The sequence below is a fragment of the Pan paniscus genome, chromosome 22 (assembly GCF_029289425.2).
Source record: "Pan paniscus chromosome 22, NHGRI_mPanPan1-v2.0_pri, whole genome shotgun sequence".
NCBI classification, from domain to species: domain Eukaryota; kingdom Metazoa; phylum Chordata; class Mammalia; order Primates; family Hominidae; genus Pan; species Pan paniscus.
Window position 1 is genome coordinate 30,354,463 of NC_073271.2, and position 27,494 is coordinate 30,381,956.

The window sequence follows — 27,494 nt, forward strand, 5'->3', positions numbered from 1 at the left end:
GCTAATTTTAAGTTGTATAAATTTTACCTCCATTTAAAATATAAAGCAAGAAGGTGAAGTCTTGGAGAATCAGAGACGTGTACTCTGTAACCAGGAATGGCTTCACATGTGAAGGGGACTCAGTCTCCAAGTTGGTGCCATCCAGTGTAACAAAGGCCCTACAATCAGCCTGGGCAGCCTCCACTAACTTGGTCATGTGAAAATTCTAGCAACGACATGGATTTAAAAACAAAAACAAAAACAAAAACAAATGGCTTGATGTTGTCTGCTGTTCAGAGCTCCAGGACAATGTCAACATATTAATAACCGCAATTTACAAGACCCCTTCCTGTCTTCTCTGTCTCACTTCCAAACCTTCAAATCTTGTATTTTAAGTTCCTCCTGTTGTCTCTGGAATGCAGTTAATTGACTTGGAATGACTATAATCTCCAGTAGAGAATAACATGCTTACTGGGTCAATAGCTCTTTCTCAAAAGAGCTGCACAAAGCAGATTATGTGTGAATTCAGAGAATGATCTTTGGTGCCAAGCTGTGTTGGATTTGAAATGTCCTGTCAAGTTTCAGATTCACAGCTTGACATTTATATGGTTATTTATGTCACTTATTAACTGTGGTGTGTTTGTGGCAATCTAGTTATGATTGCCCTCCTAGCTTGTGAATAGCAAGAAGAGATTGCTTTGTGACAAGAGCTCACCCTGGGATGTTCTGTTGAACACAACTTGGGGAGGATGGGGATTGAAAGGGCTGATGGCTTTGTTATGTACTATTTTTGCTCTGTGATGTTCTAGAAGCTTTTGCCCCAAGAACACTGGTTGCCAGGTATTCTGCTGCTCTGGGTCCAGGAAAAGGCAGGAAGAAGCTTGTGAATCTGCTTCAGGTGCATGGTCTTGAACAGCCTTTGTTTCTAGGAGATGCGGAGGCACTCAGAGAAAAGCCCTGGATTTCTTTAAGGTGGTTTGGAGATTTGGCCTGAGTAGGGGATTGTGGAGAACCAATATTTTGCTTTTGGAGAAATTTGTCTTAATTTTTGACATTCTGGCATTAAAAACAAAGATATTAAACAGTGATTTTTAGCTTTTGCCTGCGGTGCAGGGGTACTGCTCTGTGCTGATGGGCATATCCTCTCTAATGTAGACCTGGAATGAAATGAACTCACATTCCAAGGCTTCTGGTTATAGTGTTTGCCCTCCCTCCACCTTCCCCACCCTGTGGAGCTTTAGGGTGAAAAGGGTTATAATGTGGAGATTTAGGGTGAAATGGGTAGGATGAAGGAGAGGCTGGGGCAACAGAAGAGAGGGGCTTTGGGTTCAGCTCAGAACCAAATCTACTGGGCTTCTCCAGCTTCAGATGAGGTTCTTAAGAGGGCGCTCTATCCTGACACTTCCAGAAGAACCAAAAAAAAAGTTTAAAAGCCTATCTGGGCCAGGCACGGTGGCTCACACCTGTAATCCCAGCACTTTGGGAGGCTGAGGCAGGTGGATCATGAGGTCAGGAGATAGAGACCATCCTATCAAACATGGTGAAACCCCATCTCTACTAAAAATACAAAAAATTAGCTGGGCATGGTGGCAGGCACCTGTAGTCCCAGCTACTCGGGAGGCTGAGGCAGGAAAATCATTTGAACTCGGGAGGTGGAGGTTGCAGTGAGCCAAGATCGCGCCACTGCACTCCAACCTGGGCAACAAAACGAGACTCTGTCTGGAAAAAAAAAAAAAAAAGCCCGTTTGTGCTCCTATCAAACTACTAATGACATTCTTCACAGAATAAGAAAAAACAATTTAAAAATTCATATGAAACAAAAAAGAGAATAGCCAAGAATCCTAAGCAAAAAGAACAAAGCTGGATGCATCATGTTACCCAACTTCAAACTATATTACAAGGCTATAGTAACCTAAACAGCATGGTACTGGTACAAAAACAGTCACATAGACCAATGGAACAGAACAGAGAGCCCAGAAATAAGGCCACACATCTACAACTATCTGATCTTTGACAAAGCTGACAGAAACAAGCAATGGAAATAATCCTCCCTATTCAATAAATGGTACTGGGAGAACTGGCTAATCATATGCAGAAGGTTGAAACTGGACCCCTTCCTTACACCATATACAAAAATCAACTCAAGATGGATTAAAGACTTAATTGTTAAACCTAAAACTATACAAGCCCTGGAAGATAATCTAGGAAATGTCATTCTGGACATAAGAACTGGCAAAGATTTCATGACAAAGACACCAAAAGTAATTGCAACAAAATCAAAAATTGACAAACAAGGCCCAATTAAACTAAAGAGCTTCTGCACAGCAAAAGAAACTATCAACAAAGTAAACAGACAACCTACAGAATGGGAGAAAATATTTGCAAACTATGCATCTGACAAAAGCCTAATAACCAGCTCTAAAAGGAACTCAAACAAATTTACAAGCAAAAAACAAACAGCCCCATTAAAAAGTGGGCAAAAGACATGAACAAACACTTTTCAAAAGAAGAGATACGTGCGGTCCACAAGCATGTGAGAGAAAGCTCAATATCGCTGATCACTAGAGAAATGCAAATCCAAACCATAATGAGATACCATCTCACACCAGTCAGAATGGCTATTATTAAAAAGTCAAAAAATAACAGATGCTGGCGAGGTTGTGGAGAAAAGGAAATGCTTATACATTGCTATTGGGAGTGTAAATTAGTTCAACCACCGTGGAAAGTGATGTGATGATTCTTCAAAGAACTTGAAACAGAATTACCGTTTGACTGGCCATCCCATTACTGGGTATACACCCAAAGGAACGTATATCATTCTATCATAAAGACACATGCATGTGTATGTTCACTGCAGCACTATTCACAATAGCAAAGACATGGAATCAACCTAAATGCCCATCAGTGGTAGACTGGATAAAGAAAATGTGGTACATATACACCATGGAATATTGCACAGCCATAAAAAGAATGAGATCGTGTCCTTTGCAGCAACATGGATGGAGCTGGAGGCCATTATCCTAAGCAAACTAATGCAGCAACAGAAAACCCAGTATTGCATGTTCTCACCTATAAGTGGGAGGTAAACAATGAGAACACATGGACACAGAGAGGGGAACAATAGACACTGGGACCTACTTGAGGGTGGAGGGTGGGAGGAGGGAGAGGATCAGAAAAAGTACCCATTGGGTACCATGCTTATTACCTAAGTGATGAAATAATCTGTCCACTAACCCCTGTGCACACGATTTGCCTATATAACAAAATTGCACATGTACCCCTGAACCAAAAATAAAAATTATAATTAAACAAAAAATAAAGAATAAGCATGTCTGAAAAGAAATACCACACTGAGACTGCAAGACACTGCAAGACACTCAGTAAAAAGATGATCCCCAACCCTCGCCCTCGCTGCTGGTTGGGAATGGATTGTCTCGCACCCATCTGGTTACACCCTGGTGACACTGTCCTCCTCTTGACCCTCAGGACTTCAGAATCACTCAGTGTTTTAGGGCAGGGAAACTTATTCACATTTTGCCACTTTCTTGGAAAGTGACCTATACTGCTGGTTTCCACTTTTAGAAGATCTAATTAAGGGACGATTGACACTTTCCCTTCCCCAAACCATCTTCAGCTCTTGCTTTGCTTAAGTTAGAATGCCATTTGCCACAGACCTGTTGCTTTGCAACTGGGTGAGAATTTTGGCCCAGGCTGCTTGAATCAGTGACTATCTATCTATCCCGAGTCTCTGAGACTTCAGACAGGCAAAACCACTGCCATTCTGTCAGGCAGAGGAGTTTCTGTAAGGGAAAACAGATGAGAAAAAGTTAAGGGAAGACCCACACAAATATGTCAAATTGACTTTTTTAATCTGCTGGTGGCTCATGCCTGTAATCCCAGCACTTTGGGAGGCCGAGGTCGGCGGATCACAAGGTCAGGAGTTCAAGATCAGCCTGACCGACATGGTGAAACCCCGTCTCTACTAAAGATACAAAAAATTAGCCAGGTGCAGTGGCATGCGCCTGTAATCCCAGCTACTGGGGAGGCTGAGGCAGGAGAATCATTTGAACCCTAGAGGTGGAGGTTGCAGTGAGCTGAGATAGCGCCACGGCATTCCAGCCTGGGCAACAGGTGAGACTCTGTCTCAAAAAAAAAAAAAAATTTATTTCAGAGTCTCACTGTCGCCCAGGCTGCCATGCAGTGGCATGATCTCAGCTCATTGCAACCTCTGCCCCACTGGGTTCAAGCGATTCTTGTGTCTCAGCCTCCTGAGTAGCTGGGATTACAGGCGTGAGCCACCGCAACTGGCCGACTTTTGACAAAGATGCAAAAGTTACTGAGAGGGAGAAAAATGGCCTTTTCAACAATCATGCTGGAGCAATTTATACTCCTCTGCAAAAAAATGAATCTCGACCTAAACCTCACACATTAGACAAAAATTAACTCCAAATATGTCATGAACTTAAGTGTAAAATACAAAATTTTAGGAAAATGTAAGAGGAAGTTATGGGGACGTAGTGATCAATGATATGTTCCTTGACTTGATACCAAAAGCATGATCCATAAAAGAAAAAAATTGATAAATTTTACCTCCTTAAAATTAAAAAAAATTTAAAAACATTTGCTCTGAGAAAGACCCCATGAAGAGAATGAAAAGACAAGTTACCTCCTGAGAGAAAATATTTGCAAACCACATATGTTAGTCTGTTTTGCATAGCTATAAAGGAATACCTGAGGATGGGTAATTTGCAAAGAAAAGATATTTACTTTGGCTCGTGGTTCTGCAGACTGTACAAGAAGCACAGTGATGGCATTGACTTCTGAGAGGCCTCAGGAAGCTTCCAATCATGGCAGAAGGCAAAGGGGGAGTAGGCATGTCATATGGCAAGAGTAGGAGCAAGAGAGAGAGAGAGGAGGAGGTACTAGACTCTTTTAAACAATCAATGCTTGCTGGAACCAATAGAATGAGAACTCACTCATTACGATGGGGAGGGCACCAAGCCATTCATGAGGGATCTGCCTCCATGACCCAAATGATCCCACCAGGCCCCATCTTTAACTCTGGGGATTCCCTCCCCTCCCCTCCCCTCCCCTCCCCTCCCCTTCCCTTTCCTTTCTTTTCCTTTCCTTTCTTTTTTTTTTTTTTTTGAGACAGAGTCTCGCTCTGTCACCCAGGCTGAAGTGCAGTGGTGCATCCTCAGCTCACTGCAACCTCTGCCTCCTGGGTTCAAGCAATTCTCCTGCCTCAGCCTCCCGAGTAGCTGGGATTACAGGTGCGTGCCACTACATCCAGCTAATTTTTTGTATTTTTTTTTTAGTAAAGACGGGGTTTCACCATGTTGGCCAGGCTGGTCTTGAACTCCTAACCTCAGGTGATCCGCCCACCTTGGCTTCCCAAAGTTTTTGTTGAGAAGCTCCCAACAATGGGGTCTACAACTCTTCCTGTCTCACCTGGCCCAGTGGTTCTTAGCCCTGGCTGCACGTTAGAATCACCGGGGAATCTTTGAAAAAGCTTACAGGTGTGAGCCGCCATGCCCCATGGATCACATTTCAACATAAGATTTGGAGGGGACAAACATCCAAACCATATCACCACATATTGGACAAAATACTTGTATAGACTGTATAAAGAATTCTCAAAACTCAGCAGTAAAAAGCCCCCAAAATCCAATTAGAAAATTGGGGAAAGACAGGAACAAAACTTTTCATTGAAGAGAATATGCAGAAGCACATGAAAAGGTATCCAACACCGTTAGCCATTAGGGAATTGCAAATTTAAACCACAATGAGATATCACTGCACACCTATCTGAATGGCTAGTGATAACACCTGGTGCAGGCAATGATAAGGAGAAACTGGATCACTCACACATTGCTGACAGGGATGTAAATGGTACAGCCCCTCTGGAATAGTTTGGTAGTTTCTTACAGAACTGAACATGTGCTTGCCATATGACCCAGCATTTGCACCCTTGAACATTTATCCCAGAGAAATGAAACCCTACGTTCACACACAAAAACACCTTTACAAAAATATTCCAAGCAGCTCTACTTGTAATAGCCAGAACCTGGAAACAACCTCAATGTCCTGTGGTGAGTGAATGGTTAAACAGAATGTGGTCCATCCATACTAGTGTCAGTTTCCTGGGGGTGACATTGTACTATAGTTGTGCAAGAGGGTGCTGTTGTTGGGAGAAGCTGGGGGAAGGGGTCTTCCTGAAATATTTCTTACAACTGCATATGAATCTATAATTATCCCAAATGAAAAGCTTTTAAAAAGTCAAGCAATTGTAGGCCAGGCATGGTGGCTCACGCCTGTAATCCCAGCACTTTGGGAGGCCAAGGCAGGCGGATCTCAAGGTCAGGAGATCGAGACCATCCTGGCTAACACAGTGAAACCCCGTCTCTACTGAAAATACAAAAAATTAGCCAGGTGTGGTGGTGCACGCCTGTAGTCCCAGCTACTCGGGAAGCTGAGGCAGGAGAATCGCTTGAACCTGGGAGGTGGAGGTTGCAGTGAGCCGAGATTACCCCACTGCACTTTAGTCTGGGCGACAGAGCAAGACTCCATCTCAGAAAAAAATGTCAAGCAATTGTAGATACTGAGGGCAGCGACCCCAGCACTGGGCTTTTAAAGTCCCTTATGGTGCTGGGAGCTGAGGAAAATGGAGCCTTTGGTTGAAAATGGAATTAATGAGAGCACGACCTCTTACCACATGATCCAGCTATCATGCTCTGTGGTATTTACCTAAATAAACTGAAAACTTATGTCCATGCGAAAACCTGCACACAGATGTTTATAGCAGTTTTATTCATAATTGCTGAGACTTGGAAGCAACCAAGATGCTCTTCAGTAGGTGAATGGATAAACAAACTATACATCCTGGCAATGAAATATTACTCAGTACTAAGAAGAAATTAGCTACCAAACCATGAAAAGACATGGAGGAACCTAAAATGCATGGTACTACGTGAAAGAAACCAATCTGGAAATGCTATATACAGTAATGCACTGGATAGCAATGTTTCGGCTGATGATGGACCGCATACATAATGGCTATCCCATAGGACTATAATACTGTATATTTACTGTACCCTTTCTATGTTTAGATACACAAATCCCATTGTGTTACAATTGCCTGCAGTATTCCCTACTGTAATATGTTGTACAGGTTTGTAGCCTAGGAGCAATAGGCTATGTACCGTATAGCCTAGGTGTGTTGTAGGTTACGCCTCTAGGTTAGTGTAAGTACACTTTACGATGTTCATACAACTACAACAACACCTAATGGCTGATTTCTCACAATGTTTGTCTGTCATTAATAAATGCATGACTCTACGTATGATTCCAACTATATGACATTCTGGAAAAGGCAAAACTGTGAAAACAGTAAAAAGATGAGTGGTTGCCAGAGGTTGGCTGGGAAAGGAAGGACGAATAGGTGGAGCACAGAGGATTTTTAGGGCAGTGGAACTATTTTGTATGGTAGTACAATAGTGGATTCATGTCATGCATTTGTTCAAACCCTCAGAATGTACGACACCAAGAGGGAACCCTGATGTAAACCTGGACTTTGGGTGATAGTGATGTGTCAGTGTAGCTTCATTGTTTGTAGCGAATGTCCCACTCTGGTGTGGGATGTCGGTAGTAGGGGAGTCTGTGCCTGTGTTGGGGCAGGGGATAGACAGGAATTCTTAGCACTTTCCACTCAAGTTTGCTGTGAACCTAACTCTGCCCTAAAAAAGAAAGTCCATTTGAAAATAATATTAATTGCTTCTCAGCCTTTTGGCTAAGATCAATTGTAAAAATTAATATGAGCAAACCTCTATTAATATTTTTCCACAGTTCAAGGTGCTTTTAAGAACATTTTCTCCTGTAAGCCTTATGACCATCCTCTGGGGCAGGTGGAAGGTGGAGTGTGTTAAATGATGGTGAGTCCTATGCGCAGAGTACGTGCAGCAAAGGCCTGGGGAAGAAGTGTGCCCTGCATCCTCTCACTCCCATAGCCAGCAGGAGGCACCCATGTGGTCAAGGACACACTTTTCCTTCAAGGATGGGGATAGGGCGAGGGTGGGGATTGGGGCTCACCAGTGGAATGAGCTGGGGGTGGGTGTTGAGGCTTCAGCTCAGACAAGCTGGATAGAGGCAAGGAAAAGAGGTGTGCGGTCCCAGTATGAGGGTAGAACCAGGTCAGGGAAGGGCTAGGTGCCAGCTGGGTCACTGGCTGCCACAGCTTAGCACGTCAGTGGGACACTACTGTGCAGACAAGGAAGGGAGAGGAGGAAGGCAAAAAGAAGGCCAGTAATGGGGTCCAATAAAGGACATTTTGGATCTCAAAATGGGAGAGGTACGAGTCTGAAATCTGGGATGGATCCAGTAATAAACCCAAAGTGCTGATTTATGGTTGGGAATTTATATGTAGTCAGAAAATGGGAGAGGATACAGTGGGAGCGATTTTTCTGGGGGCCATGACTAGGTCCCATGACTGCTGGCTTTCCTCCTTTATGCTTTCTGAAGTTATTTATCTCTTTACCAAGCACTTGTGCTGGGCACATGGTTGGGTACATAGGCATTCCTGCTGCCAAGTTTGGTGGAGAAAGCTGTCTCCCTTTTGTGGTCTCCTGGGGAAACCACTTGGTCCTCTCTTGCCAAGGAGAGAGGGGCTGGGATTTTGGGAGTCTTCAGAGGCCACCTTGGTGCTTCCAGGTGTGAGACCACCTCCGGACAAGAAGCAAACAAAGATTGGGAAGTGGAGCTCAGGCTTGACTCTTTCTTGGGTATTTTAGACCAAAGGGAATTCACAGGAAACCTGAAAACTGGGGGAAGTGAAGAAGAAAATAAAGCAACTGCAGATGGGGCAGAAGATTCTAGAGCCTTAGGGGCTAACTAGTGCTGCCACTTTGGTAGAAGGAACAAAATGTTTGGAAAGAGCCAGGCAAGGAGTGCTTTATCCTTCATGTCCTCTTTCTGTGAGCAGCTCTCATGACCCTATCCAAGATGACCAGGGACACCCTCTTCCTATGCAGTGTGGCAGCAGAGTCCCACTCTTCTGCAGACTGTAATGATGTTTCCTTATGAGAACAATTACAATGATTTGAGAGCAAGCAATGGTGTTCTAAGTACCTGTGGTTGTCTAATTCCTTGTAACAGGACCAAAGTCTTGGATCTCCTTGACATCCTTGGAGATCTGGTGTGGTCAGCAGAGGTGTTGACTTGGGCCATGTGGCACAGGTGGCCAAGGGGCCAGTGCTCTTGCCTCCTGGGGCATCCCAGTCCATCTCAGCTTTGGGGAATCCCAAGGCTGACCTCGTCCTTACCAATGACCGAATCTAGAGGTTAAGAAAGGAAAAAATGTTGATGCTTACTGGAAAGACAGGAAGGAGATTTGCCCTAGTGGCAGCTCTGTTTGGAACTTGAGGAAGTCAGATTGGACGCCCCTGGGAAGCAAGCCCCTTCACCTCTGGGGATGAGGGGCCACTCATCTTGGTGACCTACTGCATTTGGGTGGCCTTTAATCACTGCGGGTAAGGCCCATGGCCTGTCTTTCTCTCCCTGCTGACCATGAGCTACAGGAGGGCAGATCAGGTCCCTTCACTGGGTCCTTTCTAGTGAAACTCAGCTGTGCGGGGCTGACAGGGTCAGCTTTTTGGCCCTTGTCATGACGCACTGAATCCCAAGAGAGTTGGTGAACTTAATTAGAGCCAGAGGCTCTTACTTGTCTGCATCTGCTGCCTTTAATCCCAAATGAAGATGTTTTAAAAATCCCTGGACATTTTGCTTTTACATTTCTGATTTCATTTTACTTTAAACTTTTTATTTTGAAAATTTTCAAGCCTGCAGAAAAGTTGCAAGAATAGTGCAATGGACATCTGCCTGCTCCTGACCTACACTTACCAGTGGTTAACATTGCCACATGAGTCTCTAGCTCTTTCCATATGGAAACTTATTACTATCATTTACTGAACCATTTGACAGTAAGTTGCAGACACCATGATCCTTCATTCTCTAAACATTAAGATGAAGAACACTCATTTTCATAATCACAACACAGTTATTACATTCAGAAATTTCAACACTAACACAGTACTAATCTGTAATATGCAGTCTAAGTTCATGTTTAACCAATGTCCCAAAAATGTCCTTTACAGTAATTTTCTTTTCTGTTCCCAAGTAAAGACCTTTTATCCTTAGTGTCAACAATTGTTGAAAAGGTGGATTTGGCTACATGCACACTCATGCACCTGTGTGCACACACACCCATACACACATGGTTTTAGTTTATTTACTCATTTATTTTTTGGTGACAAGCAGCCTCCCCTGCTGCTGCAGGCTTCTAACCACTCTCCAGGCTCATTCTTCCCACTGCTGGAGAAAGCGGCTCAAGGACTCTGTCTCATCTTGTGGGAGGAGGAAGGGAGGATGAATTCAAACAGGATTTGAGGCCTGGCCCCAGTTTTCCTGCAAGGATATTCTGCTCTTGAATGATCAGTGGGATTCAGGGAGCTTTTGCTTTTAACTTACCATCGTCCACGTATAGAATCAGTAAACATGGAGCCAAAGGAGTCCACGGAGGTCAGCTGCTGCTCATCTTTCCTCCTCATTTGACAGAGAAGAAAACTGGAATTCAGGGAGGTGGTGTGACTTTGCCAAGCTCACTTAGCCAGTGCTGATTTTTTTTTAGGTGTCCAGCTATTTTGCAGACACCCAAATCTGGGAAGCAGGGAACACATAGAAAGAGTGGTCCCCAGAGAGAATGAGAACCAGTGACATGAACATGCTTCTTGAAAGATGAAGAGGCAAAACTTTGGGTGCCTTGTTGCCCCTGTGACTTGTAGCTGCAGGGGAGCTGGGTGTCAGGCTTACTACCTCTGAGGGGTGAGGGGCCAGGCTGAGGTGGTTCCCAGGCTCTTGGTGCTTTCTGTCGGGAGTCCAGGCAGGCAGAGGGCTGTGAGACTATCTATGCTTCTTGTCTAACCACTCTGGGTTTTGGTGTCCTACTTTGGCTTGGAGTCCACCATGAAGAATTCACCATAAGCTGCTCTTCTTGCTTTTGAACTCACCAAGGGATGAGACACATGCTCAGGGTGAATGAAAAAATCATATTTAAAATAATCCTTTCTTAAGTCATACCCAATCTTACTTCATACAATGTGGATCTTACAGGATTCAACAATTAGTCAAAAAGTCATGAGCTAACAAAATAGGAGCTTTCTGCCAAGAACCCCTGTGCTGTGGGTTTTGGGGTTGGAATCGGTTGCTTGATTTATGGGGATCCCATCCACTGGGAATGCAGAACCATGTTCCAGAGTGGTGGAGCATCATTCCTCCTGAAGATGGCTTGGAGGAAAGCCTGACCAAGCTGCATCTGTTTTGCAGATTAAGAGAGAGACACACAAAACAAACTGTTGTGTCCCTGCACTTCCATGGCCTGTGATGGCCTAAGCAAAGCCGTGATGGCTGAGCATTAACATGCAATGAATGGAACTTGGCCTTCTTTGGAAAAAATCTTTTTTGTTTTGAAAAATATTTGAACACCATATTCAGAAGTTCATGACTACCGAGAGGGAGTTTTGGGCAAATAATCAGCCCCTATCCCCTTTTCAGGATAGATTTTCTGTTTTAATTTCCAACAACAAACAGCACGAACAGAATATGGACATGTATTGAGAGTTTTCTATGTGCCAGACACTGTTCTAAATGCATTACCTATTGTTTTCTTCGATCCTCAGCACAATCCTATGAAATAAGTTCCCATTTACAGATGAGGAAACCAAGGCTGAGAGAAGAGGTTAAGTAACTAGGCTAAGGTCACACAATAATGAAACAGCAAAGTCAGATTCAAATACAGGTAGTCTGGTGCCCAAATGCACACTCTTAACCACTACTCTTTATGTTCTCTTAACAAATTCGTCATTCTGTTGTAAGTGAGTGAGTGTTAGAGGTGGGATGTGCCTGGAGTGCAGATTCCTAGGTGATTCTTCTTGGGTGTAGATCTGATATGATTTTGCCAACTTCTAAGCCAATGTGGGGCATTGAGGTCACAGGACTGGATCTGTAGTGTGTTGTTGAGCCCTGGTAGGTGGTGTGGCCTCTGGGTGAGGTAACAGCACTGCTTCATTTACCAAGTGAATGTTGGGGAGAAGGAGAGTGGTAGGCAGCCTCCAAAATGGCCCCTAGTGATCCCCAGGTCTTGGTATTTATGTCCTTGTGTAAATCCTTCTCCTCCAATGTCAGCTGGACTTAGCGACTTGCTTCTAACACATGGAATGGGGCAGAAATGATGGAACGCTACTGCCAAGATGGACTTATAAAAAGACAGTGCTGGCCGGGCATGGTGGCTCATGCCTATAATCCCAGCACTTTGGGAGGCTGAAGTGGGCAGACTATGAGGTCAAGAGATCAAGACCGTCCTGGCCAACATGGTGAAACCCCGTCTCCACTAAAAATACAAAAATTAGCTGGGCATGGTGGCATGCGCCTGTAGTCCCAGCTACTTGGGAGGTTGAGGAAAGACAGTACCTTCCATCTTGGGTACTCATTTTCTACTGGCTCACTCGTCCTTGGGGAATCCAGCCAGCATGCTGTAAGGTAGCCCTGTGGAGAGACCCACACAGTAAGTGAGTGAGATCTGCCAAAAACTGAATGAGTGAGCTTGAAGATGAATCTGTCCAACCCCAGTCAAGCCTTCAGATGAAACTGCAGCCCTGGCTGACAGCTTGACTGCAACCTCATGAGTGACCTTGAGCCAGAGGCACTCAGCAAAGCTGTGTCTGGATTCCTAACTGGCAGCAATTGTGGCATGGTAAACGTTTGTTGTGTTCAGCTGCTAAGCTTTGGGATGATTGGTTACACTGCAATAGATAACGAATGCAAGGAGCAGCTGGGACCCATCTCCTCTTTTAGGTGTCACCTGAGGTGCTCGGATGGACTAAGCCTTGGCCAATCTGCAGGTTTTCACCAGCCCCTCTGGTGGTTCCTGGGTGTGCACTGAATGTGTATGTTTTGCTTGATGTCTGAGGGTGGCAGAAAGGAAAGTGAGTTTGGACCAACCACCAGGGTGTAGACAACTGGCCTGGCCATTGAAGCCCCTGTCTCCCTACTCCATTCTGAACTTGGATGAGGAGACAGATCATTCAGGCTTGTGGGAGCCACAGCCACCCAATAAGTTTTACCTCATGCTCTTGCCATCCAGGTACCCTGATTCCCTCACCAAAAAATAAATCTTGACTGAAAACTCTAAATTATACACAGCACTTCCATGTACATTCTCCTTTGAATTCTTATAATTGCCCTAGGATGCAGGTAGATGAGGAAACTGAGTCTCCAATGCTGGTGTAACTCTCTGTATTGTTTACAAGTTCTTTTACATTCAAGGTCTCTTCCAAGACATACTTATGTTTGAGCTCAGAGGAGTTGAAAGAACTGCTGGAGCCAGGACCTAAACTCAGACAAAAGAAAGAGAGCCCCAGCATAGCACCCTGCTGCCCCTGCCTGGCTTCTAAGCCTCTGTGTACCTCTGAGCCTCACCCTGCCTCTTGGGTACCACAGAAGAAACACTTCTCAGGAGAGACCATCTGGAGAAGGAGAGCTGAGGAGTTAGGCTCCCCTCAGAGGGGGTTCTTTAAAAATTCTGAAATGATGTCATTGAAAAATATGCACACACACAAAAACAAAACCCCCTCTGAAAACCACATTTTGTTTCTAGTTATAAATTGAGGATAATAACATTGTGTTTGATTTTCAGGGTTTTTATGAAGATTAATTTTTATGAAGAGTAATTACTTGGTGAATTAATTCAGTAACTCAACAAATATATAACAGAATGTTTTCCATGTCCCAAGTATTATTCCAGATACTCAGAATGGTGGAGCACAAGATCCAGAAAATTTCTCCCCACATGGGCTTGTATTCAAGTGAAAAGATGTACTTCCTCTGCAGGAGCTAAACATTTCTATGGTTATAATTAGTGTGCAGAGGTGGGCTACTTTTTTCACTGAATTTATGTCATATGTACTGTTGCATAGGTTTTAGTCACTCCAGTATTAAATAATTTAATTGCAACAGTTTACTTAATCTTGCCTAATTGATGGGCATTTTGATGTTTTCAGTTTTGACCATTATGAAGAGAGTTTCTGTAAACCATTCTGTATAATTAACTTTCAACAATTCTTTTGAATTATTTCCACAAAATAAATTCATAGGAGGGGATTTGGGCTAAAGGATGTGAATTTTTTTTTACTCTTTTTAGATAATACTAGATCACACTCCAGAAATTATCAAATCAAATAACTATCAACAAGGTTTTTTTTTATACCCAGCATTCCTAGCATTGGTTTCTTGATCATTTAATTCCTTTTTGCTAGTTTCATAGGTACTTGAATTTTATGAAGTTGAACATTTTCTTTCATGTCATATAAACAAATCTAGTTACATTGGATTAAGATGTGGTAATAACATCTCAAAAGTTGTAGTGATGGCCAGGCATGGTGGCTCACACCTGTGATCCCAGCACTTTGGGAGGCTGAGGCGGGAGGATCACCTGAGGTCAGGAGTTTGAGATCAGCCTGGCCAACATAGTGAAACCTCATTTCTACTAAAAATACAAAAATTAGCCGGGTGTGGTGGTACATGCCTGTAGTCCCAGCTCCTCGGGAGGCTGAGGCAGGAGAATTGCTTGAACCGGGGAGGTGGAGGTTGCAGTGAGCGGAGATCGTGCCAATGCACTCCAACCTGGGCGACAGAGCAAGACTCTGTCTAAAAAAAAAGAAAAAAAATTGTAGTGACTTAAAATGACAAAAGTTCATTTCTTTCTCATGCTAGATTCCCACTGTGAGTTGATCTGTTCCTGTCCTCATTCTAGGGGCCAGACGGTGGGGCAGCCACTGTCTGAAACGCTGCTGGTCACTGAGGCAGTAGACAAGGGAGAGTAGCAAATTACGTATAGGTTATTAAACAGTCTGGCTGGAAGTTACACATGTTACTCCTGCCATTTCATTGGCCAAAGCAAGTTACATGGCCATATCCTACTTCAAGTGCAAGGGACCTTTGATTCTATCATGGGACCAAGAGAAGATACAGAAAAACCAGGAAGGTAGAACTAATGACCATCACATCATGGTTTAGTATTTGTGAATTTTCTTTTATAAATTGACTATTTATCCTTTTATTGCCTTTTGGTATGCAGTGATCCAGAGAGAAGAGTATAACGTTCTTTATTTGATGCTTTTCTCTGGGAATGTTATGTTCTCACATCATCACCCAGTGGAACTCTGATATGGCCTTTCCTCTTCTTCCTGTTCTTTTACCAACCCAAGATCAGCATTAACTGGGGGTGTTTCTTACTTTGTCTTCCCTTTTCCTTTTTGCTAAGTCAGAATGACAACCTTGAGAAGCATCCAGTCATCTTTTCCCCATTCTTAATGCCTGGGCATTGCTCTCTCGGGTTTTCCTGCAGTTTTCAGACTAATTGGCATGAAGCCTGAGGAGTCACTTTGAGCCAAAATGTCAGTGGACCTAACTAAGTGGTGATTACAGGATAGTGAGTTACTTGTTCCCTTTCAAAGGCAACCCAGTTTGGCTTCACTTCTGGTTAACTGGTGCTTCCTTTGATGTCACTCGTGTAAAAGAGAGTGTCATTAAAAACAATCGAAGCGGCCAGGCGTGGTGGCTCCCACCTGTGATCTCAGCACTTTGGGAGACCGAGGCAGGCGGATCACAAAGTCAAGAGATTGAGACCGTCCTGGCCAACACGGTGAAACCCTGTCTCTACTGAAAATACAAAAAATTAGCTGGGCTTTTTGGCGGGCGCCAGTAGTCCCAGCTACTCGGGAGTCTGAGGCAGGAGAATCGCTTGAACTTGGGAGGTGGAGGTTGCAGTGAACCGAGATTGTGCCACTGCACTCCAGCCTGGGTGACAGAGCGAGACTCCATTTCAAAAACAAAACAAAACAAAACATAAACAAAAAGAACAATCAAAGCATATTTGTGCTCCATTTAAAAAGCCATTTGGTGCATTTTTCATTATCTGACCGAGAGTATGTATTCCTTTAGATAAATGCAGATCTAATTTTCCTTTCAATATAAACCTGAGAACTCTAATGAGCTGACTCGTGTCTTTCTCATTGGATCTAGCACTTCATGTACACACTAATTAGAAAAGAAACAGTTTGATGAGGTAAAGATGTGGTTTCCACTGGGGGCAGAACTTTCAGGAAAATGATGCTGTTCTTAGTAGGGATTCCTAGCACTGACTGGAATATCCCCATTTGGGGAGGAGGATCTCAAATACAGAAAGAGGGAGGAATCACTTATGGTAAGAGAACAATGTGTGTGTGTGTGCATGTGTGTGCACATGGGTCTGGGAGGCCACACAGATACTGGCAAAAGAGAAGTTGAGAAAGTCAACTCCACCCAGTTCTGGAGAGGCAGGTCCCTAGGACACATCTCTAGCGGCTGAATGCTGAGAAATGACTGCTTGGGCAGTGGGTTTAAAGAGGGGACAGGGCTCTCTTCCACTTGCTCTCAGGGTGGGTTAGGAGCTTTGCAACAAAAACAATGGGGTCTGTAACTCTTCCTGTCTCACCTGGCCCAGTGGTTCGTAGCCCTAGCTACACATTAGAATCACGGGGGAAGCTTTGAAAAATATTGATATCCAGGCCCCATCCTCTAGAGATTTGTATTCAGTTGGTCTGGAGTGAAGCCCGGGCTTCTGCATTTTTTTTTCAAGTGAACAAGGTTGAAATCCAATGAAGCACAAATGTATCATGCCCCTTCTTGTGCCCATTGTGTCAAAATATCCATTCACCATCAAACAACCACACTTGGGGGTGTTTGTTTTTTTTTCATGCTTAAGACGGGCAGTTATCTTAACTCTTTTCTTTGAAGTTCCATGGAGTGGTGATGTGGTTTGGCTGTGTGCCCGCCAAATCTCATCTTGAGCTGTAGCTCCCATAATCCCTACGTGTTGTGGGAGGGACCTGGTGGGAGGTAATTGAGTCATGGGGGTGGACTTTTCCCATGCTGTTCTCATGATAGTGAATAAGCCTCAGGAGATCTGATGGTTCTATAAAAGGGCAGTTTCCCTGCACATGCTTTCTTGCCTGCTGCCATGTCAGATGTGACTTTGCTCCTCCTTCACCTTCCGCAATGACTGTGAGGCCTCCCCAGCCATGTGAAACTGTGAGTCCATTAAACCTCTTTCTTTACAAATTACCCAGTCTTGGGTATGTCTTTATTAGGAGCATGAGGACAGACTAATATAAGTGGTTTGAATGGTGGTCCCCCAAAGTATATGTGAATGTCCTGGATTCTTTGAATGTGACCTTATTTGGAAAAAGAGTCTTTATTAATATAACTAAGTAAAGTCAGGCAGCTTGAGATAAGATCATCCTGGATTACCCAGATGGGTCTTAAATCTAATGACAAATGCTCTTATAAGAGACAAAAAATGATAAGACAGAGACACAGAGAAGGGGGTATAGCCATGTGAAGATGGTGGCAGAGGTTGGAGTGATGTGGCCACAAGCCAAGGAATGCCTGCAGCCTTTGGAAGATGGGAGAGGCAAGGAAGTCTCCTCCCCTAGAGCCTCTGCAGGGAGCGCAGCCCTGCTGACACCTTGATTTCAGAAATCTGCCCTCCAGAATCATGAGAAAATAAACTTCAGTTGTTTTAAGTCACCAAGTTTATGGTAAATTATTACAGCAGCCACAGGAAACAAAATATATCCTATTGAATCCCTTTTCCTTTATGCATCCTTTCCTTGGTGCTTTTCCAGATGTCTTGGCTATTTTTCCAGGATAAAGTTTACGAAATTTCCATTTTTTTTTTCTGATTTCTACACATCCCTCTTGACAGATGCATACTGGTGCAACAATTTGCACACAGCAGCAGCTGATGCAAACCCATGGCTGTAGCCCTGTTGAAGATCCTATCTAACTGGAGTCTTTGTAGTACTAAGTTGATGCTTTAGGTTACAGAGAGAAGTGATGGCAGTAGAGCTAGGAAATAGGGAGAGGGAAACTCTAGGGCATGAGGCTAGAGCCAGAACAAATTTTATGGGCCAAACGCATGATTTGCAGCTGTTTATGAGAAAGGACCCTTGTGCATTGCCTTGGGGGAAGGGCAGGGGCATGTTGGAACTTTAGAGCCTGAGAATGTTCTAGGTCTTCAGAGTCTGAGAAAACTTTAGGTCTTCTTTCTTGGTAAATCCCTCGCAGTGTCTTATGTAGAAAAATAACTCCTCCTACTAAAATGGGCAGAAGCAGAGGGGAGCAGAGGTGGGTGTGTCACAACACAATATTTCTAAGTATTTACTGGCATTGAGTGAGGGCTCACATTAACCATGAACGTCATGCCTGGGACACCTGGAGAAAATGATGTGAAGGACAAGGGGAGTCCCAGCTGGGTCTTGTGCCAAAGAATGGTGGAAGAAGGGGAACCCAGGTGGATCCAAGGAACAGATCTGGGGGACCTTGAACAGGAAGTCTAGAAACAATAGAGGCCAAGAAGAATGGGGAGTAGTCAGGTCGGTCATGGCCAGCTGGGGAGGGCTCAGACCTCTCCTCCCCTCTTCCCACACCAGGGAGATGCCACACCAGAGAGAGCTGGCTCTGCTGATATTGGGTTATTTTTTAAAATAAACTTTTAATTTTAGAATAGTTTGAGATTTGTGGAATTGTTGTGAAGATAGCCTAGAATTTCTATGTGCCCCACATTCCCTCTTATTAATATTTTACATGTTCACTAATTAACATTAGTATGATACATTTGTCACAATTAATGAACAGATATTAAGGCATTATTTTTAATTAAAGTCAACCCTTTGTTCAGATTTCTTTAGTTTTTCTCTAATGTCTCTTTTCTGTCCCAGGATTCTATCCCGGATGCCACATTGCATTTAATTATTGTGAATTCTTAGGCTCCCCTTGGTTGTGAGAGTTTCTCAGATTTTCTTTGTGACGACCTTCACAGTTTTAAGAAGTACTGGTCAGGTATCTTGTAGCCTGTTCCTCAGCTGAGATTTGTCTGATGTTGTTCTCATGATTAGACTAAGGTTATTGGATTTGGGGAGGAAGACCACAGAAGTAAAATACCATTCTTATTACATCATATCAGATGTACAGACTATCAACATGATTTATCACTGCTGATTTTAACCTTGACCACATGGTTGAGGCAGTGTTTTTTTCATATTTGCACATTGTAAAGTTACTCTTTTTCTCCCCTTTCCATTTTGCACTCTTTGGAAGGAAGTCATTATGTACAGCCCACACTTAAGGAATGGAGAGCTATTTGCCTTCTTGAGGTGTACTCCACCTACAGAAATTATTTGGAATTCTTCTGCACAAGAGATTTACTCATTCTCCCCCATGTATTGATCTGGGCACTTATTTATATTAGTATGCTCTCACTGATATTTATTTTATACATTGGGTTATCATCCAATACTACTTTCTAATTTTGTTGCTCAAATTGTTCCACCTTTGGCCATTGAGAGCTCTTTCGGTTAGTTCCTGTGTCCCTTTGACGTAGAAATGTGGGGTTTTTGTTCTTGCTTTTGTCTTGAGCACTTTCTTACTTTTTGGCCCTACAAGATGTCCCAGGATTATTTTGTATGTATCTTTCTTGCTCCAGTCCTAGAAGCAGCCAGTTCTCTAAGGAGGCCTGGTTCCTTTTATTGGAGAATGCTATTAGAAACCAAGATCTAGGTGGTAGGTGTGCTCGTTGCAACTAAGTGGTCATTGAATCTAGGCTCCCTCAACTGACAGAGTAAGGATATATGTATGTGTGGTATACTAACTTGTGTATTTACACATATCTTACATATTTTTATATGTAACTACTTGTATCTATATTAAGCCAAATATGTGTTCATACTGATGTCTCCGACTCTAATCTATTACTACATAGATCATTCTAGCCTCTTTCCCTTTCCTGTCTGTAACCTCCCACTCTAACATTAAGAAACCTAGCTCTTACCATCTGCTATCCATTTACTTAATTGTTCAGTTTCAGTATGCATATATAATGATTTCAAAGTTGTTAACTGTACCATCATGGGAAACAACTTTATCAGCTAGGGTACAGTGCTGGGCTTATGTACAGTTCCTTAACCTTCAGTCTTACAGACTCCACTCACTTCCAAAGTTACTGTACCTTATTCCTCTACATTCCGCATTTCATCCTGGGATCTTCTGTTTTCTAAAATGATTTTATCCCAGCTTCAATTGAAAAATACCAGAGAAGGAATTACACTTGCACCAGCCCTTGTAGTTAGAATAATTGGGTACTTTGATCATCAGGGACTGTGTTGGTTGCCCTGTTCTGTGCTGAGAGATGGCGTTGGGTTGCTGGGATTGTCTCTCTGTCCATAATCACATGACTGGTATGGAAGAGGAGAAGGTCCCACAAAGGAAATGGGGTGCAGGACAGACAAAACAACAGATGCCCACAGTATTCCACTTCTTAGTCCTACAGCACACATGCACACATCCATCTTCCCACATTTATAGCTAGAAACCTAGCCTTTCCTAATGAAATTTATATGTCTTCTCTTCCCAAAGGCAGTCAAGTTAAAATCCGCATAGTTACTATATGCAGCTGCAAGTCCAGGAGCCCTGAGTGTTATGTTTTGTTCTCACCTAGATTTGAATGTGGCTCTTCAGGGTCAGGCAAATTCCTGCCCAAAAGTATTTGGATTCTAACAAAGAAGAAAAAACAGGGTAATATTTAACCAAAGTTATAAATTTTTAATAGAAGAATAGCAAGAGAATTTTCTTGATCAGTAAATATTTGTACTTTTGTAATTTTTTTCATATAATGCTGTGTAGATACTTAATGACTCTATCCATGTTTTAGCCTGGGTCTGTGGAGAAGGCAGACAGTGAAGGATATGGATTCATGTGTTCTGGAGACATCAGTTTCTACCCTCAGCATTGCTTAATGTGTGTTCTAATTTTGTTTGCATACAGGGTTCATTTCTCAGTGCTAATTGAAATTCAAATAAGTATCTTTTGTATTCTCATGATAGTTTCATTTAGTAATCACTTTGTGTCTGTCAAGAATTTTATGTATGTTCTTCTTTAACTCCATTAATCTTAGCTGAATTTCAAAGCATTGTAATTAAATTGTATCAAATTGTTTACTTTGAAACCCTTTTTAAAATGTCAATGGACTGGAATTAAATTCTATTAATTGGTACAGAGTGCCTGCAAAGGCAGAATGAGTTGCAATATGTGACCATTGCTAATATGATGAGACCAGAGTTGACATTAATAAAAGAACTGTAATAATTTACCATCTGTTTGATCAGCTGATGCTTCTTAGCATATCATAAAAGACTACAGAAAGAAGAAAGCTATTTTCAGTTCATGAAAGGTAATGATGCTGTGATTCCAAGCAGAACCTCTCAGTGGTTGCATCTTTATCACTTCCATTCTTTTAAGAATTCTGCTATATATCACACACACACACACACACACACACACACACACACACACACACACACAGTTTCCAAGTTCCTCAAATGGTAGAATATTTTAAATATTTCCGTTTAACAAATCAATGTTTTTAACATGAAAATCCAAGTTGAATATAATTGTGCCACCCACAAAAATGATAGGGTTTAAAAAAAGTGGGATTTCATAGATATTATAGGTTATGTAGACCAATATTAGGACATAAGTTTAAAATCTGCTGAATGAACATCATCTTCTCTCATTTCTATCAATGTATTGCTATGACTGGGTATATGAGCTCATTTGGAGATAATGTCAAAAGTTTCAATTTAAGACTGTTTATGAATGTGGGACCCTGCCCTCTGCTACCTGGCTTTCTGGCCTCCCCATAACAGATAACTCTGATTAGTAGTGCTTCACAGCTCAAAAATCTTCAGTAACTCCTTAGTCTTCCACCTATGTTCTTCCACACTTTGGTTATCACTTGCCCATTTCCCTTATTTCTCATCAATTATTTTCCTTTTACTCCTATTCTTTCCTCTGCCTGGGAACCTCTTCCCAGTTTTGTCTAGCAGTTTCTGAGGGCAGTGACCCTGTCTGGCTTATGGCATAGCTCATAAGTGGTTATAATGTTTCCGTAGATATTTGCCAACAAATGAACAACTATTTACATTCTACCCATTTTTCAAAACCAGGCTCAAATAATACCACTTCTAAAAAGATCTCTCTGATTCTTCATCTGGAACTAACCTCTATGTCCATATGTTGTGATCTAGAACTCCTTTTGTTATAGCACTTTTTACATATGGACATCATCTGCTAATAATCTCTACTTACACATCTTCTAGAACATGGGGTAATATAGAAAGTCCTTCCTCTTTCCATAAAAAGAAATCACCAGCCAATCTTATGTTTGCCCCACATATTTGCTGCTTTTTTTTCCCACAAATGACAATATGACCCTTTTCCTACCAAAATTTACCCCCTCTACGTGTGTTCTAGAACCTACCTTTTCTTCTTTTGATAAGGTACTTGCTCCCTCTAGCTCCTCTAACATCAATCTATCAGTCTTCTTCTCTTTACAGAATCATTTTCACCAGCACTCAAATGTGTTCTAATATTTCCCTTCTTAACAAATAATTCCTGTTGATGTCATATACTTTAGGAATCACCATCACATTCTCTTTCCTCCCTTTCATAGCAAAACTTCTTGAGTTGCTCATGGTACCTGTTTCTCGTCCTCATCTTTTATTCTCTCCTCATCCCGGTTAGACTGGGTTTATAACCCCACCAGCTCACTGAGGTTGTTTCTACTGAGGCCACCAGATTGACCTCTATGTTGCAAGACCCCACGGTCATTTTTATGTCTATATTTATTCAAGGTCTCAGAGGCATTTAACATAGTGTTGATAACTTCAATTTTTTTTGAAATATTCTTTTATGTTGACTTTCATGACACCACACTCACCAGATTTTACTTCTTAGTTGCTCACCAGTAGTGGAGATAAAATGAATCATAAAGAATTCTCAATTAATTCAAAAGAAGGAAGTAAAATAGGGGAAAGGGGAGTGAAGAATAGAGAGGACATATAGAAAACAAATAGAAAGATGGTATACTGGAATACTACCATATGGGTAATTAAATTAGATACAAATGGTCTAAACATCCCAATTAAAAGGCAGATTGTCAGATTGGATAGCAAGACCCCATTATATGATGCCTGCAAAAAACTATATGAAGACACAGATAGATTAAAAGTTAAAGGATATAAAATATATACTCTATTAACACTAATCCAAAGAAAGCAGAATTGTCCATATTAGTTTTAGACAAAGTAGACTCAGAACAAGGACTATTACAGGGATGAAAAAGGAGAGTTCATAAAGAAAAAGTGATCAATTTATAAGGAATACAAAACAATTTTAAATGTATATTCATCAATAACAGAGCTTCAAAATACATGAAGCAAAAACTAACATAACTGAAAGGATAAATGGACAAATTCACAATTATAGTTGAAGATATCAACACTCTTTTCTCTAATTGATAGGAGAGGAAAATCAACAGGCATATGTAAGACTAGAACAATATATGAACAATGTGATATAATTGACATTTATAGAAAGCTCCCCATGACGAAAACAGAACACTCATTCTTTTAATTTTCATATGGACATTCATTAAGTTCATATGCTAAAGCATAAAACAAGTCTCAATAATTTAAAAGACATGAAATAATACAGAATGTGTTCTCTAGTGATAATGGAACTAAATTAGAAGTCTATCACAGAGATTGCCCATAGGGAACATGCAAAAGGACAGAAAATATGGCCCAAGATTAAAACTTGGGGGAATACCAACGTAGTGGTAGTAGAGGAAGAGCTCTTCAAAGAAGGCCAATGAGAAGAGATCAAAGAAGAATAAGGAGAACCAGGAAAGAGGAGCCATGGAGATAAAGGGAACAGAGAATTTCAAGGAACAACAATGTTATATCTAGAGGTGTCCAATAAGATAAGGATTGAAATAAATCCATTGGATTTGGAGACATGGAGATTACTGGTGACTTTAGCAAGTGAACAATTGATGGGAAATGAGGAAGTAAAGGCAGTGAGTATCTATTCCTCTTCCAGGCAAATCTCTTTTCTTTCATGTTTTTCATGCAAAAAACATGAAAACAAGGCAGTGGCTGGAGAGAATCAGGGCCAGAGGAGGGAATTTTTTTCTTTTTTCTTAATTAATTTGTTGTTATTTTAAAGATAAGAGAGATTTGGACATGTTTGTAGGCTGAATATTAAGAGCTGGTGGTAAAAGACAGTTGAAGATACAGGAAAGGAGTTACTTGTTGGAACAATGTTCCCAAGGAGGTGGGAAAGAATGGACTTATTACTGTAGATGGGGGATTCATCTTGAATACAGATATGAGGGGCAACAATATAAGGATGAGTCTAAATGTAGATGAATTTGTAGGTGGCCATGGAAATTGCTCACACAAAGCACCTTCGTGGATTCATCTTTTACCTTTATGCTGACTCCCAAAATGTATTCCTTCTCTTAGCTCTTGAGCTCCAGATTCAACTTCCAGTTTGCACTTATCATGTACAAAAACAAGCTTGTATTCTCCCCAAGTTCCCTTCCTGACTCCTTTTTCTTCCTTTTGTTCCCTTTTGACACAGACAACTGGAACCTTGAGTTAGCCTTCTGTGTGGCACATTCTAGCCTTTGTTCAGATGAAAAGTTGAGTTTCACTTGTCAAAACTGCAGAGCGTGGAGTGGGCTGCAATGTAGGGGATGGGGTGGAGAGTGGATAATAGAAAATGGGTTTTGAGATGATGAAAATCAGAGATGGCCAGGCTACCTGAGGGTGTCATCCATTCACAGAGGTGAGACAGGTAAGAGATTCTAGGTAGAAAAACAGCAAAATGAAATTCTGTGAGATTAAAAAAGAGTAAAGAGTTTGGAAGGTGGGAAGCAGGCCCTTGAGAAAACTCTGAGCTGGTAGAATTCTGGATATAAGCCCCATCCACGATGTTCCTTTGAACTTGATCATGAGCTTGGATGGAATCACTGAAAGCACCAAACTGATATGGACTCCCCAAATCTACTGAGGCTTCCAGCATTCTTCCAGAATCCGGATTTGAACTGTGAGCTTTCCTTTTGTGGTTCTTTTTCCATCTTTCATCCCCATCCCAGTAAGATTCATTTTTGAGTGCTAGATATTCTTCCTCTGCAATGTCTCTCTACTCTGGCCTCCAAATCATACATCTCCCCTTTTTTTCTCCTCTTGCCAACCACTGTCTAGATTCCTTGCACCTTCTGTTTCTAGTCAGTTTAGAAATGTTAAAAAAAAGCTTTTCTCATAGTTTTTCTACTCTTGGCAGAGTAGACCTGGCCAGAAGCCAGTAGTAGCAATGTGCATGAAGATTTTATATATATATATATATATATATGTAATAATGAAGTGAAACACTGATCCAACCTTGGAAAATAACTTCCCTAAAAATTTAAATTTATAATCTAGGCCAAGATGTTGATTGCTGTTTATTTTCTCTGAGCCAGACATAGTGGCTACAAGTTGCTTGGCTGTCCAAAGGTTCTCACAAGGCATGATAGCCATGCCTCAGGCCCCCTGCAGAGTAGATTTAATTAGGGTAAACGATACTCATGTTTTGGCCTGGAGACCTTTGCTATGGTCCATTTGCCCCACTGTGAGGTTGGGAATCACCCATGCTGGGCCACTCATGTGCTCCTGTCAGTTAACTCTGAATTTCACACATGCTTAGTTGCGTGAACCCTCAGAAAAGTGACCTCTTTCTTCCTTCATCTTGACCACCTGGGATCACCTGTGGTTTTGAGACACTGTGTTTATACCATTCACAAGCTGGCCATCCCTTGTCTCTTCGACATTATTAAGTTTTTCAAGGACAAACCCTCCATTTTGTGGTAGATACAGCTGCTTTTGACAAAGAAGAGTCTGGAAACAGGGTCTTGTCAAAATTCAGTTCAGATGTGTGGCTGTGTTTACTGTAGCTTTGGTCAGGTGGCAGCAATATGTCTGTTGAGAACAACGGAGCTACCAGTCATGTCAGCACCCACTCCTAGCCCCCTGCTCACATAATTAAACTGTTCATTCACCCTCATATCCTCACACTCAAGAAATGTAAAAGCCCATTGGGGCATTTGTTAATAATGGCTCTTTCTGGGTCCTACTGTAAAGGAAGAGGTGTCTCCGATTATCATGTGAGGAGAAGAAGCCACGACAGGTGCTGTCACTGAAGCCATGAGAGGTGGGGAAGATGGCAACACGGCTGGCCCCTCTCAGCCCACCTGAGACTGAGCTGGGTAGGGTGGGCGACATGGGAGGCAGGCAGCTTAGAGGCTTGCAGGAGGCAGCTTAGAGGCTGGTAACACAGTGGTGCATTGGTTCCTGTTGATTGTCCCAGACCTGGGTGTGACTGAGGTAGAAGAAAGACACAGCCCTGGGTCCCTGACTCCTTCTGTTCTGGGGTTTCCCCTGATAGTGGTTATTACCAGGTACCACCTCTTCTAGGGGAGTGTTTGGAAATGTGAAAGGGGCATTTTAGTCACCATGTGCGGGCACTGGCATGACAGGCTGAGCATAGAGGCTAAAACTCAGCGAGACCCAGTATAGTGGCACCAACAGGAAATCCTCCTGCTGGGATGTGTCCCTTTGAGAAACATGCAGATCTCAAGGCCTCCCAAGGAGGACAGACTCTGAGGCAGGTCTGAATTTAAACATGGCGTCTCGCCCCTGCCTTTGCCTGACTGAAGGGCATTCTCTGTGGGGGCACAGAGCTCTCTGCAGCTGAAAAGAAGGCCTATGGCTCAGCATTTCAGGAGTGGGCACTGCTCCAGTATTAGCTAGGAACACAAAGTGCCTGTAGAGGTTTGAAAAAGACTGCAGGCACTGGCAAAACAAGCCCCCACAGGTGATGAGACCCATCCTTCACTGTCACCAGAGCGAAGAATGTAGTTCAGTTACTTCCCTAAGAGGAGCACGAGGTTCTGTGGCAGGATTCAAGATGAGACTGGTGTTAGAGGGATGGATGGGAAACAGTATTAGTTTACTACACCACCCGTGACCCCCAGAAAACAAAGGTATCCCCAGAGATAGAAGTTCATTCAGCTTCTAGAAGGCTCTAAATGTTTGCACAACTTGGCTCTTCTCTCCCAGGCACTAACCTCTACTCCTGCCCAGTTGTTGGTCTGTCAGTCTCTTTCCTCGAACCAGAGCAATAACATTTTGACAGTGTTTAGAGCCAAGCTTGGAAACAGAGGTAGACAAGTTTCTGGCTTCACTTTCTGAATTTCTTTCTCTTTCCCTCGCGCAAGGTAAGAGCAGAGCCTGCCAACAGTTTGCTAATTGTCTCCAAGTGAAAAGATTGTTTAATTCAGAAGAGATTTTAGACTCCCAGGGGCATGACACCCGTCATTTCACAATGGAGAATTATTTTTGTGGTATTTATTTTATGATTCCTGACCCTTGTTCTAGATCTTGCTGGTGTGTTTTCATTTAAAATGTATTAACTGAGACTTGGCA

The 27,494-nt window shown here is 42.4% G+C and overlaps 1 non-coding gene across 2 annotated transcripts in view; it reads left to right on the plus strand.

The window, feature by feature from the left end:
* LOC106634235 (uncharacterized) overlaps nucleotides 1-27,494 on the plus strand; it is a 147,243-nt gene that overhangs the window by 55,326 nt on the left and 64,423 nt on the right. Inside the window, exon 1 of one of the 2 annotated variants that reach the window (XR_010111093.1) lies at nucleotides 17,063-17,157. The exons of the other annotated variant lie outside the window; for it this stretch is intronic. This is a non-coding gene — a transcript (uncharacterized LOC106634235). Of the gene's footprint in view, nucleotides 1-17,062; nucleotides 17,158-27,494 lie in introns of those variants that run through there. 2 annotated transcript variants of the gene reach the window in all.